The sequence below is a fragment of the Cibotium barometz genome, chromosome 63 (genome assembly GCF_041138505.1).
Source record: "Cibotium barometz isolate CiBa-2024 chromosome 63, ASM4113850v1, whole genome shotgun sequence".
Lineage (NCBI taxonomy): Eukaryota > Viridiplantae > Streptophyta > Polypodiopsida > Cyatheales > Cibotiaceae > Cibotium > Cibotium barometz.
In genome coordinates, this window is record NC_141108.1 from 19,046,735 (window position 1) to 19,055,303 (window position 8,569).

Below are 8,569 nucleotides of genomic sequence, written 5' to 3' on the forward strand. Positions count from 1 at the left end.
TTTTGGTGTATTTTGTGCCTTAGAAGCAATAACTATCTTTGTCACTGGCACATCTTTTTTAACCCAAATCCACTCTAGTTGAGCTTTTTCTTTCTTCTTGTTGGCATTGACATCCTTTGATACTTGTGGCTGTTTTGGTTTCTTTCTTTTACCTTTTGTTTTTCAGGCTTCATTGTGTTTGAGCGTGAACCCACTGTCTTCACTTCAAAGGAATCCCAAATGGTTGTAGCATACTCTTCATCTGGTTGTCTCAGAGGTACCCATAATCTATTGTCGGTACTCTGACAATGTACAAGCTTCTTCTCCTAGTTGACGAAGCAGTTGTGCTTTCTTTGCCATGTCCATCCTAAGATCAGTGGAGTATCCTGCATTTTCACTTGGGTGACAAAGAACTTGTCCCCCTAGCTTAGTTCACTTACAAACAAATCCAATTTACAAATGCCATGAGCTTTAACTTTGTCTCCTGTAAATGCTTCAAACATGGCATTCGTCTCTTTAAGTTCAGTGTTTTTAAGTTGAGAAAATAGTTCAGCGGAGTATCCTGCATTTTCACTTGGGTGACAAAGAACTTGTCCCCGTAGCTTAGTTCACTTACAAACATGAGCTTTAACTTTGTCTCCTGTAAATGCTTCAAACATGGCATTCGTCGTCTCTTTAAGTTCAGTGTTTTTAAGTTGAGAAAACTGTTCATATGAGATCGTGTTCCCATCCGCCCTCGAGTCAATAAACACATAAGTTGGTAAACATTGTTCCCCAACTTGAACAGCAATGAAGAGAGGAGGTGTTTCATCCTCGGACTCTCCATCCTCAAGACTCTTCGTTATGCTAAACTTACACCGTTTAGTTCGGTTAACGGAATCACTCCTCGCATTCTACGTTTGTTAGCTCTTTCTCTGGCTTCTTCTTGAGCCATCTCAGCCACTAATTTGCATTTTTCTTGATGCCATTTCGCTTTATGCAATCTGTCAAGCTCAACTTGCATTAGAGGAATGTTGTATTTTTTGATTCAGCATCCGCTTATCCAATTTGGCATTTCTTCACCATCAAGCATTGAAAGCTTATCTGTGCCACTGGATGATAGTCCCGAAATCACATAAGGACCATGTCCTCGCTTGGTAAACTTAGCTTGGAATTCCTTAAGAGTAAAAGCCAGAACTAAATCCCCCAATTGAAATTCTTTCGTCATGATTCGACTATCATGAAACTACTTTTGCCTTCTTTTCAAAGTATACATTCTTGCTACTGTAGCTAGTCTTGTTTCATCCAACTTTTCTAGTTCTTCTAGCCTCTCTAACAAATCATGTCCTGTCCAATGAAGCTCCTTAGCCACTCTTAAGGTTGGGATCAAAAATTTCATGGGCAATATAGCATCCCCAGTCCAAACACCATGTTGAATGGTGTTGTTCCAATAGCTGTTTTATAAGCTACCCTGTATGCCCAAACGGCGGAATGTAACTTCATTTCCCAATCCGTTTTCAAATTGCTCCGATTTTCGTTAATACTACCGACCCTAGTATCTATCTTGTTCGTGCTTTTAGCTTCCATTGGCTTCGCGGATGATAGGGTACTAACTTCTTATGAACGACCATAAAGACGTCCAAAAGATTTTCAATGACTTCATCTGAGAAGTGCTTACCCCGATCACTTACAATTTCAATTGGCAGGCCATATCTTGTGAACACATTCTCGAACAAGAACTTTGCTGTTGTACAAGCGTCGTTCTTCACTGTAGCTTTTGCCTCAACCCATTTCGTTACGTAATCTGTGGCAACAATAATATATTGCGCATGTGTTCAAGCAGCTCGTGGATCAATTGGTCCAATAAAATCAATGCCCCACTTAGCAAATGCTCGTGCTCCCATCATCAGTCTTAGTGGCATCTCGTAGCTTTGTACCTTTGAGACTCATCACATCTTTTTACATACTCCGATGCATCTTTGAAAATAGTCGACCACCATAACCCTGCTCTCATTATAGCTTTCGCTGTCACATCAGCAGAGAAATGACCTCCATGAATACTAGCGTGAGCATGAGCTACCACTGCTACGTATTCTTTTTCCATCACACAGATTCTCATTTGACCATCTTTACCACGATGGTATAGTTGATTGGCAATGATACAAAAATCTTGGGCTTGCTTCTGCAGGTACCTTTGCCTCAACTTGTTCATCTTCTCAGGAAATATGTTGGTAGACAAATACTCTACAAGAGTCTCTGCCCACTTTGGCGCTATTGGTGACATATGATAGAGAGTTATGCTATTAAGAGCATTGGGATCTGTACCCATTTCACAAGAACAACCCCTAACATAGTCATATACATCTTTCCTCATGGAAGGCCAAAAGAATCCCATGCATTCTATTCTTCTTAAGGTTTGCTCTGGAGCCATATGGATATTACCTATTGCAACGTGTGCCTACTCCATGTAAGGTTTTGCTTCGTGTGCATCAATGCACAACCGCAGAACTTCATCTCTACCTTTCTTGTATAATCTACCAGCTATCATAGAATAATTCCGTGATTGCTCAATCAATGCGAGATTTTCATCCCAAGAGTCAGATAAATGTAATTTATCAACTGTTAGTAATGATACCACAGTTTCACTCCACTTAGGAATCATCTCTACATTGAAAAGATATGCATCAGGTAGATCATCTCCCGAGGGTCCCTCTCCATTTGTCAACCTTGAAAGGTGATCGGCTCTTTGGTGCGCAATCCCTTGTTTTACTACCACTATGAAGTCGAACTCCAACAGAATAATGAACCAACGAACAATTCTTCCAATATTGCAAGGTTTGTTAACAAGATACAACAATGCTTTGTGGTTTATGTAAAACACAAACTTATTTGCCAGGAGGTAATGTCAGAATTTCTTCATGGCATACACCATTCCTAGTCCTTCACGTTCAGTTGTTGTATAATTCTTTTCATGGCCTCCTAGGTGTAGAGGAGTTTGACATGGTTGTTGGTGGGCTATGCAAGTGGATGCCACAAGGCATAAAAGGATGTTTTAAATGGATGCCACACATGTTGAAGCTATGGGGAGCTTAGAGGTTGAGAGAGTCTCAGTAGAGTAGCCATGGGGATCTTAGAGATGGAGAGTTGTGAAAGGTGTGGATAAAGGTGGAGAGAGGTGTGGATGAAGGTGGAGAGAAGTGGTTGGAAGAGTTTGAATAGGTGATGCAGCCATGGAGAGCTTGAAGGTAGAGGACTGTGCAGGTGAAGATGAAGATGGGTGTTGCAGCCATGGAGAGCTTGGGGGGAAGAGAGAAAGAGAAAGAGAGACAGAGAATGGGTTTAGAGCAGAGAGTAACTATGGAGAAAGAATGGCTCAGAGAAGGGGACTTTGGAAAGAGAAAATGGTTTTTTGGTCATGTAATAGGTTGGAAGGGTTTGGAGGGTCAAAAATGAGATTTTGAGAAATTTTAAAAATTTTGAATTTTTAGGGTTTTCTAATGCACATACCTGAGAAGTGTGTGTATGTGTTACAGGGAAAGGAATAGTTAATGATCCAAAAGTAGCTAGCCCCCCCCCCCCCCCCCCCCCCCCTTCTCTCTAGGAGATAGCCATTATGAGGGGGACAAATAGCCCCCTCCCCCACTTTTTAGAGGGTGTAGCTGTGGCCACCACCTTCTTCCTATTGGTCCATGCATAATCACCCCTGAAGCTAAAGGGCCCTTCTAGGGTTCATATTTTTCCCAATGAAGCACATAATGCCAAATTTCTCAAAAGAAGAGCTTTGAGGCTATGCATCCATTCGTTTGGAATAATGGCAAGAAAAGGCACTCCTCAAAAACCAACCATAGCATAGAGGCTCACCTAGTTCAAAAAATACCCAAGGCTGAGAACATACTATGCCAAAGTCCTAAGAGAGCAGAGGATTGATCCTCTATTTTGCCCAATACAAAGAATATGAAGCTGGGAAAGTTACAAAGAATGATTGAAGACATAGCCTATGTGAATTAATTGCCTAGTGCTGCTACCTACGTAAGACAAAGGTCAACAAGAGCCCATAGAAGCATATATGCTCTACCATCTAAAGGTAGCTATGGAACAATTCATAAGAGTCCCTTATCTCGCTTGTATAATACTATTAAAAATAGCAAAAATGATTATTATTGCAATAGAGGGATTTCCAAAGGCAATACAAATAGATTTACCATGGCATATACCAAATGCTTAGAAGGCAGCAGAGACTATGTTGAAACCTATAGCTAGCACTATGTCCAACCATTAGTCATCATGGAATTATATGATAGACACCAATTTATTGGCTCTCATCACCTTGCCAATTTCGAAGATGTATTCTACACAGGCTTCTTTGAAGTACAAAAAAAAAAATCTTTAGGACACTAGTAACCAACTTAGCCACAAGATTAGTGGCATATTAGGCTTTGCCCTAAAAAATTACTACAACTTTCAACACTTTGAAAGGTCAAAGCATTGAAGATTTCAACACTTTTACCTATTCTTCTGATGGAAGAAAGAGAGAGATGGAAGAAAGGGGCTAATGCCTTGTAAATTTTGTAATTGATAGAATACCTTGTGCAAAGGATCAGGGAACAATGTAGCATGTTGTGATTAATTCAATGAAAGCTCAATTGAGCATTAAAAAAAAAACAATTTCAACACTTTTAGAAAGGGCTAAAGGCATAGTGCTATAGTTTTTAACGCTAGCAAGATATACAAAAAAAAGTTACTATATAGAATGTAATGTTGTAATTTGTAGCTCTAGTGGGATATCCTTCATAAATGTCACAAGTTTTGAGGCTTTGAAAATTCAAAGCGTTGTAATTTCCAACATCTAGGAAAAACACATAATTAGGTATTTGTTGGAGGAATGGTGCATTTTCTAGCCCTAGAAATATAATGTTGAAGCATTACAATTAGCAATGGTTTGATATTTCAAAGGAAATAGTAGCATTATAGACTCCTTATAAAAAGTGTTGATATTTACAACACTTTTGAAATGTGTTGAAATTTGCAATGCTTACAAATTTGCAATCTTTGAAAGCTGCAATGCTTATTATAAGTGCTATAGTTTCCCGGTGTTTATGAAGTGCTGTAGTTTCCCGGTGTTTATAAAGTGCTACTATTTGCAACTCTATTAAATGATAGTCGATTTTAAGCATGTTTCAAGGATACTAATTTTAGAGTTTTTTCTAATAGTGTTGAAAATTTCAAGATACATTGTCATTATTATTCCCATAGTAAATTAAATTAACATAGATTAATGACATATTTTAAGTGAAATTTAGACACCATGTGAGGTTTTTTTTAAAATTTTTTGATCAATTTGGTTGGCATTTAGAGGGTATTTTAACAACATACTTAACTCTTAAATGAAACAAATTGTTAATAAAAATCAAGTATTACCCAAAAAAATGACAAGTTCAAAGCAAATTGATGCAAGACTTAACCACCAAATAAATCTCCCCATTTTATTATTTTGGTCCAATTCACATGATAGTAAAGGAAATTTCAAAAAAGAGGGGGGACATAAGAGATGGATTTGAAATAAAGGCGAATAATTAAGACCAAAGGAAAGTGAAAAGATGTATGGGGGGAGAGGAAGGATAGCACTTCCTAGGTGTGGGAGTAGCAAGGGGTATGAAGGCTCACCATTGGAGCTTTACAAGGTGTGAAAAAGGAGAGGATGTGGATAGGAAAGATAGATGCATGGGAGTTGGAAATGGGGAGGAGAAAGAGGATTGCACTCCCTAGTAGGTGCAAGAGTGAAAAGTGGTTTAAGGCAATGGAGCTTGGTGTGATGTCAAGGCTAAACTAGTGGGGTCACCCACATTCTTCTTTCTTATCACAATATGATGGCAATGCAAGCCCAGATGAGGGCCAAGACCACCCATACCACCAACTTGCTTGAGCTTTTCTCATGCTCAACCTACAAAACAAAATAAAAATTACATTAGTGCTATTTAAAATCTACATATTGAGGATATGTTCATTAATTATCTTATTGATTAGGTAATTAAGAGAATCTCTTGCATATTAAGGATCCAAAATGATCATCAATCTGAAGGGCTTCTTGGACTTCTTTGGGTAAGGTTGAGTTGATAAGAGAGATGGTGAGGGCCTTCACTCTTCAACTCAGAGCATCTGTGACCTAGTTTTCTTTACCCAATCGAAACTTGATTTCAAAAGTAAACTCTTATTGAAATTTGAAGGGACTCGAGTGTATGCGAGGACGACGGAGCTGTGCATGCAAAGAAGAGAGAGTGAGAAGAAGATAAGACTTAGGTTTGTGGACTCACACTTTAACTGTGTGATGAGTCCTTATTATATTTATGTATAAAAGAATGGCTGCCCGCCCGAGTTATGGATTGCCGGGCACATTGGGCTTTATCCTGTGTATCCTATACTACCCCAATAACCTCCCACTTAAAGCACAATGTGCCTTTAAGCCTGGGGTAACCATGTGAGTATACACATACAAATACATTGTGACAGATAGATAATGACCATCTACCCAACTCCCATGAGTGCCCTTTGCAATGTCCAAACCGCTCTGAAGGTAAGCCTTTCGTCACTTATGAGATCCGTAGGATTGTCGTTTGTGTGAACCTTGATAAGTTGCATGCACTTATCATCAAGCACTTTCATGCAAGAAGTGATATTTCACATCAATATGCTTCGTCTTGGCATGAAACACTGGATTCTTGGCCAACATGATTGATTTGTGAACACAAAACAGATGTGTACTAATCAATAAAAGGCTGATAGTCTATCAAAAGACTCGCATAATAGAATATAAATAGCTATCACTGAACATTGAATCTCATCCAGAAATCTCTCTCTGTCCACTGTGTCAACCGCATACACATAAAGTGACACAATGCCAACAATGTCAAAATCAGTACATAAGCATCACAGATGCTCTACCCACATATGTATACATCCTATGTTGATGCCAAATATGGGGATGTCGGGGGCATGCTTCAATACCTGTATCACTGAAGGGATCTCAACATCCGAGCTCAATAAAACCTTCCACGACCCTCACAAAGGCTAAAGCAGTTATTTTCTCAATACATAGTCTGCATACATAAACCACAGAAAGACTATAATTTTGTAACTGCAGTGGCAATTTTGTCTAATTTAACAGACCCACAAAGGCTAAAGCAGTTATTTTCTCAATACATAGTCCACATTTGACATACATAAACCATAGAAAGACTATAATTTTGTAACTACAGTGGCAATTTTGTCTAATTTAACAGACCCACAATGTCAAATACATAAAAAATGGCATGTATGAACTGAAAATTGCGTCCTACCGCATACTGCAGTGTCCTGCCAGCAGTATGCTGCAACCTGTGAAGCCTGTAGCCTATATACGAAGTGGTCGAAAGTGAAGAGCTACTGAAATACAGTTGAATGCTCCAGATTTGCGAGAAGAAACACCTGCAATCCGCTCTACACAGCAAAAAAGTGTGCAGAAAGCTCACCCAGGGCCTGCGGCGGCGGGAGAGCTAGGAGTGTGCCGGAGGGAGCGATGAATGTGCTGTATGAGCTGGAAATGAGTGGGTGCGCTACTAAAAATCATCCGTACAGCTGTTCGAAATGCTCACGCTTCAGCTCGCCTTGCTCCCACTGCTTCAGCTCACTAGCTAGTTGCTGCTGGCTACTGCGCTGCTCCCGAAGTCACTCTGATACCAGTTGAAGGGGAGTGTATGCGAGGGTGGAGCTGTGCGCGCAGAGAAGAAAGAGTGAGAAGAAGATAAGACTTAGGTTTGTAGACTCACACTTTAACTGTGTGATGAGTCCTTATTATATTTATGTATAAAAGAATGGCCGAGTCGCCCGCCCGAGTTATGGACTACCGGGCACATTGGGCTTTATCCTGTGTATCCTATACTACCCCAACAAAATAAAACTAAATGTCTCTATCGCTTATTGAGGTCTGATTGGGTGAATATCCACATGAGGATTTTGTGGTCGGTGACAAGCTCAAATATCTATTCTAGTAGATAGAGTCGCCACTTTTTGAGTGCATGAACCACTGCTAATAGCTCTAGATCATGGGTTGGATAATTTTTCTCATGGATCTTGAGTTGATGAGATTCATATGCTATGGGAAGACCTTCTTGCTACTATAGGATTCCACCTTAACCTTGGGCACAAGCATCCACTATTACCTCAAAGGTCTTCTCAAAATCTAGAAGCCTAAGGATTGTTCACTCTGGCTAGAATCTCCTTCAAATTGTTAAAGGCAAGATCTCTTAAATTTTTCAAAAAAAAATTGTTGAAAAACCAATCTTAGTGGTTTGTCTCATTAGCTTGCAAGACAAACTCCTCTTCCACACCACCATGAGTAGCAAATAGGAGGGAGCTCACCCATTGTATAGCTCTATAGCAAATTTCTCCCCCTAGTAGGGACCTCCAATGGGGCTGCAAAAAAGGTCCTCATCATAAGGGGGTTCTGATTGGTTAGATGCTCAACTTTTCTCTTAGTAAATATCATACTAGTAGAAGTACTTTGCTTGCAAAATTTGGAGTGAATGGACCATATATTAGTGATGGGGATCAAGACCCACAATTTCTCTAATTCCCA

The 8,569-nt window shown here is 39.7% G+C and overlaps 1 long non-coding RNA gene across 1 annotated transcript; it reads right to left on the minus strand.

The window, feature by feature from the left end:
* Window positions 1-5,447: 5,447 nt before the first annotated feature.
* LOC147603797 (uncharacterized) lies at window positions 5,448-7,756 on the minus strand. Its single transcript, XR_015265531.1, has 3 exons — window positions 7,293-7,756; window positions 6,961-7,052; window positions 5,448-5,899 (listed from the first exon to the last, which is right to left on the minus strand). It is a non-coding gene; the product is annotated as an uncharacterized LOC147603797 (long non-coding RNA).
* Between the last annotated feature and the right edge of the window lie 813 nt (window positions 7,757-8,569).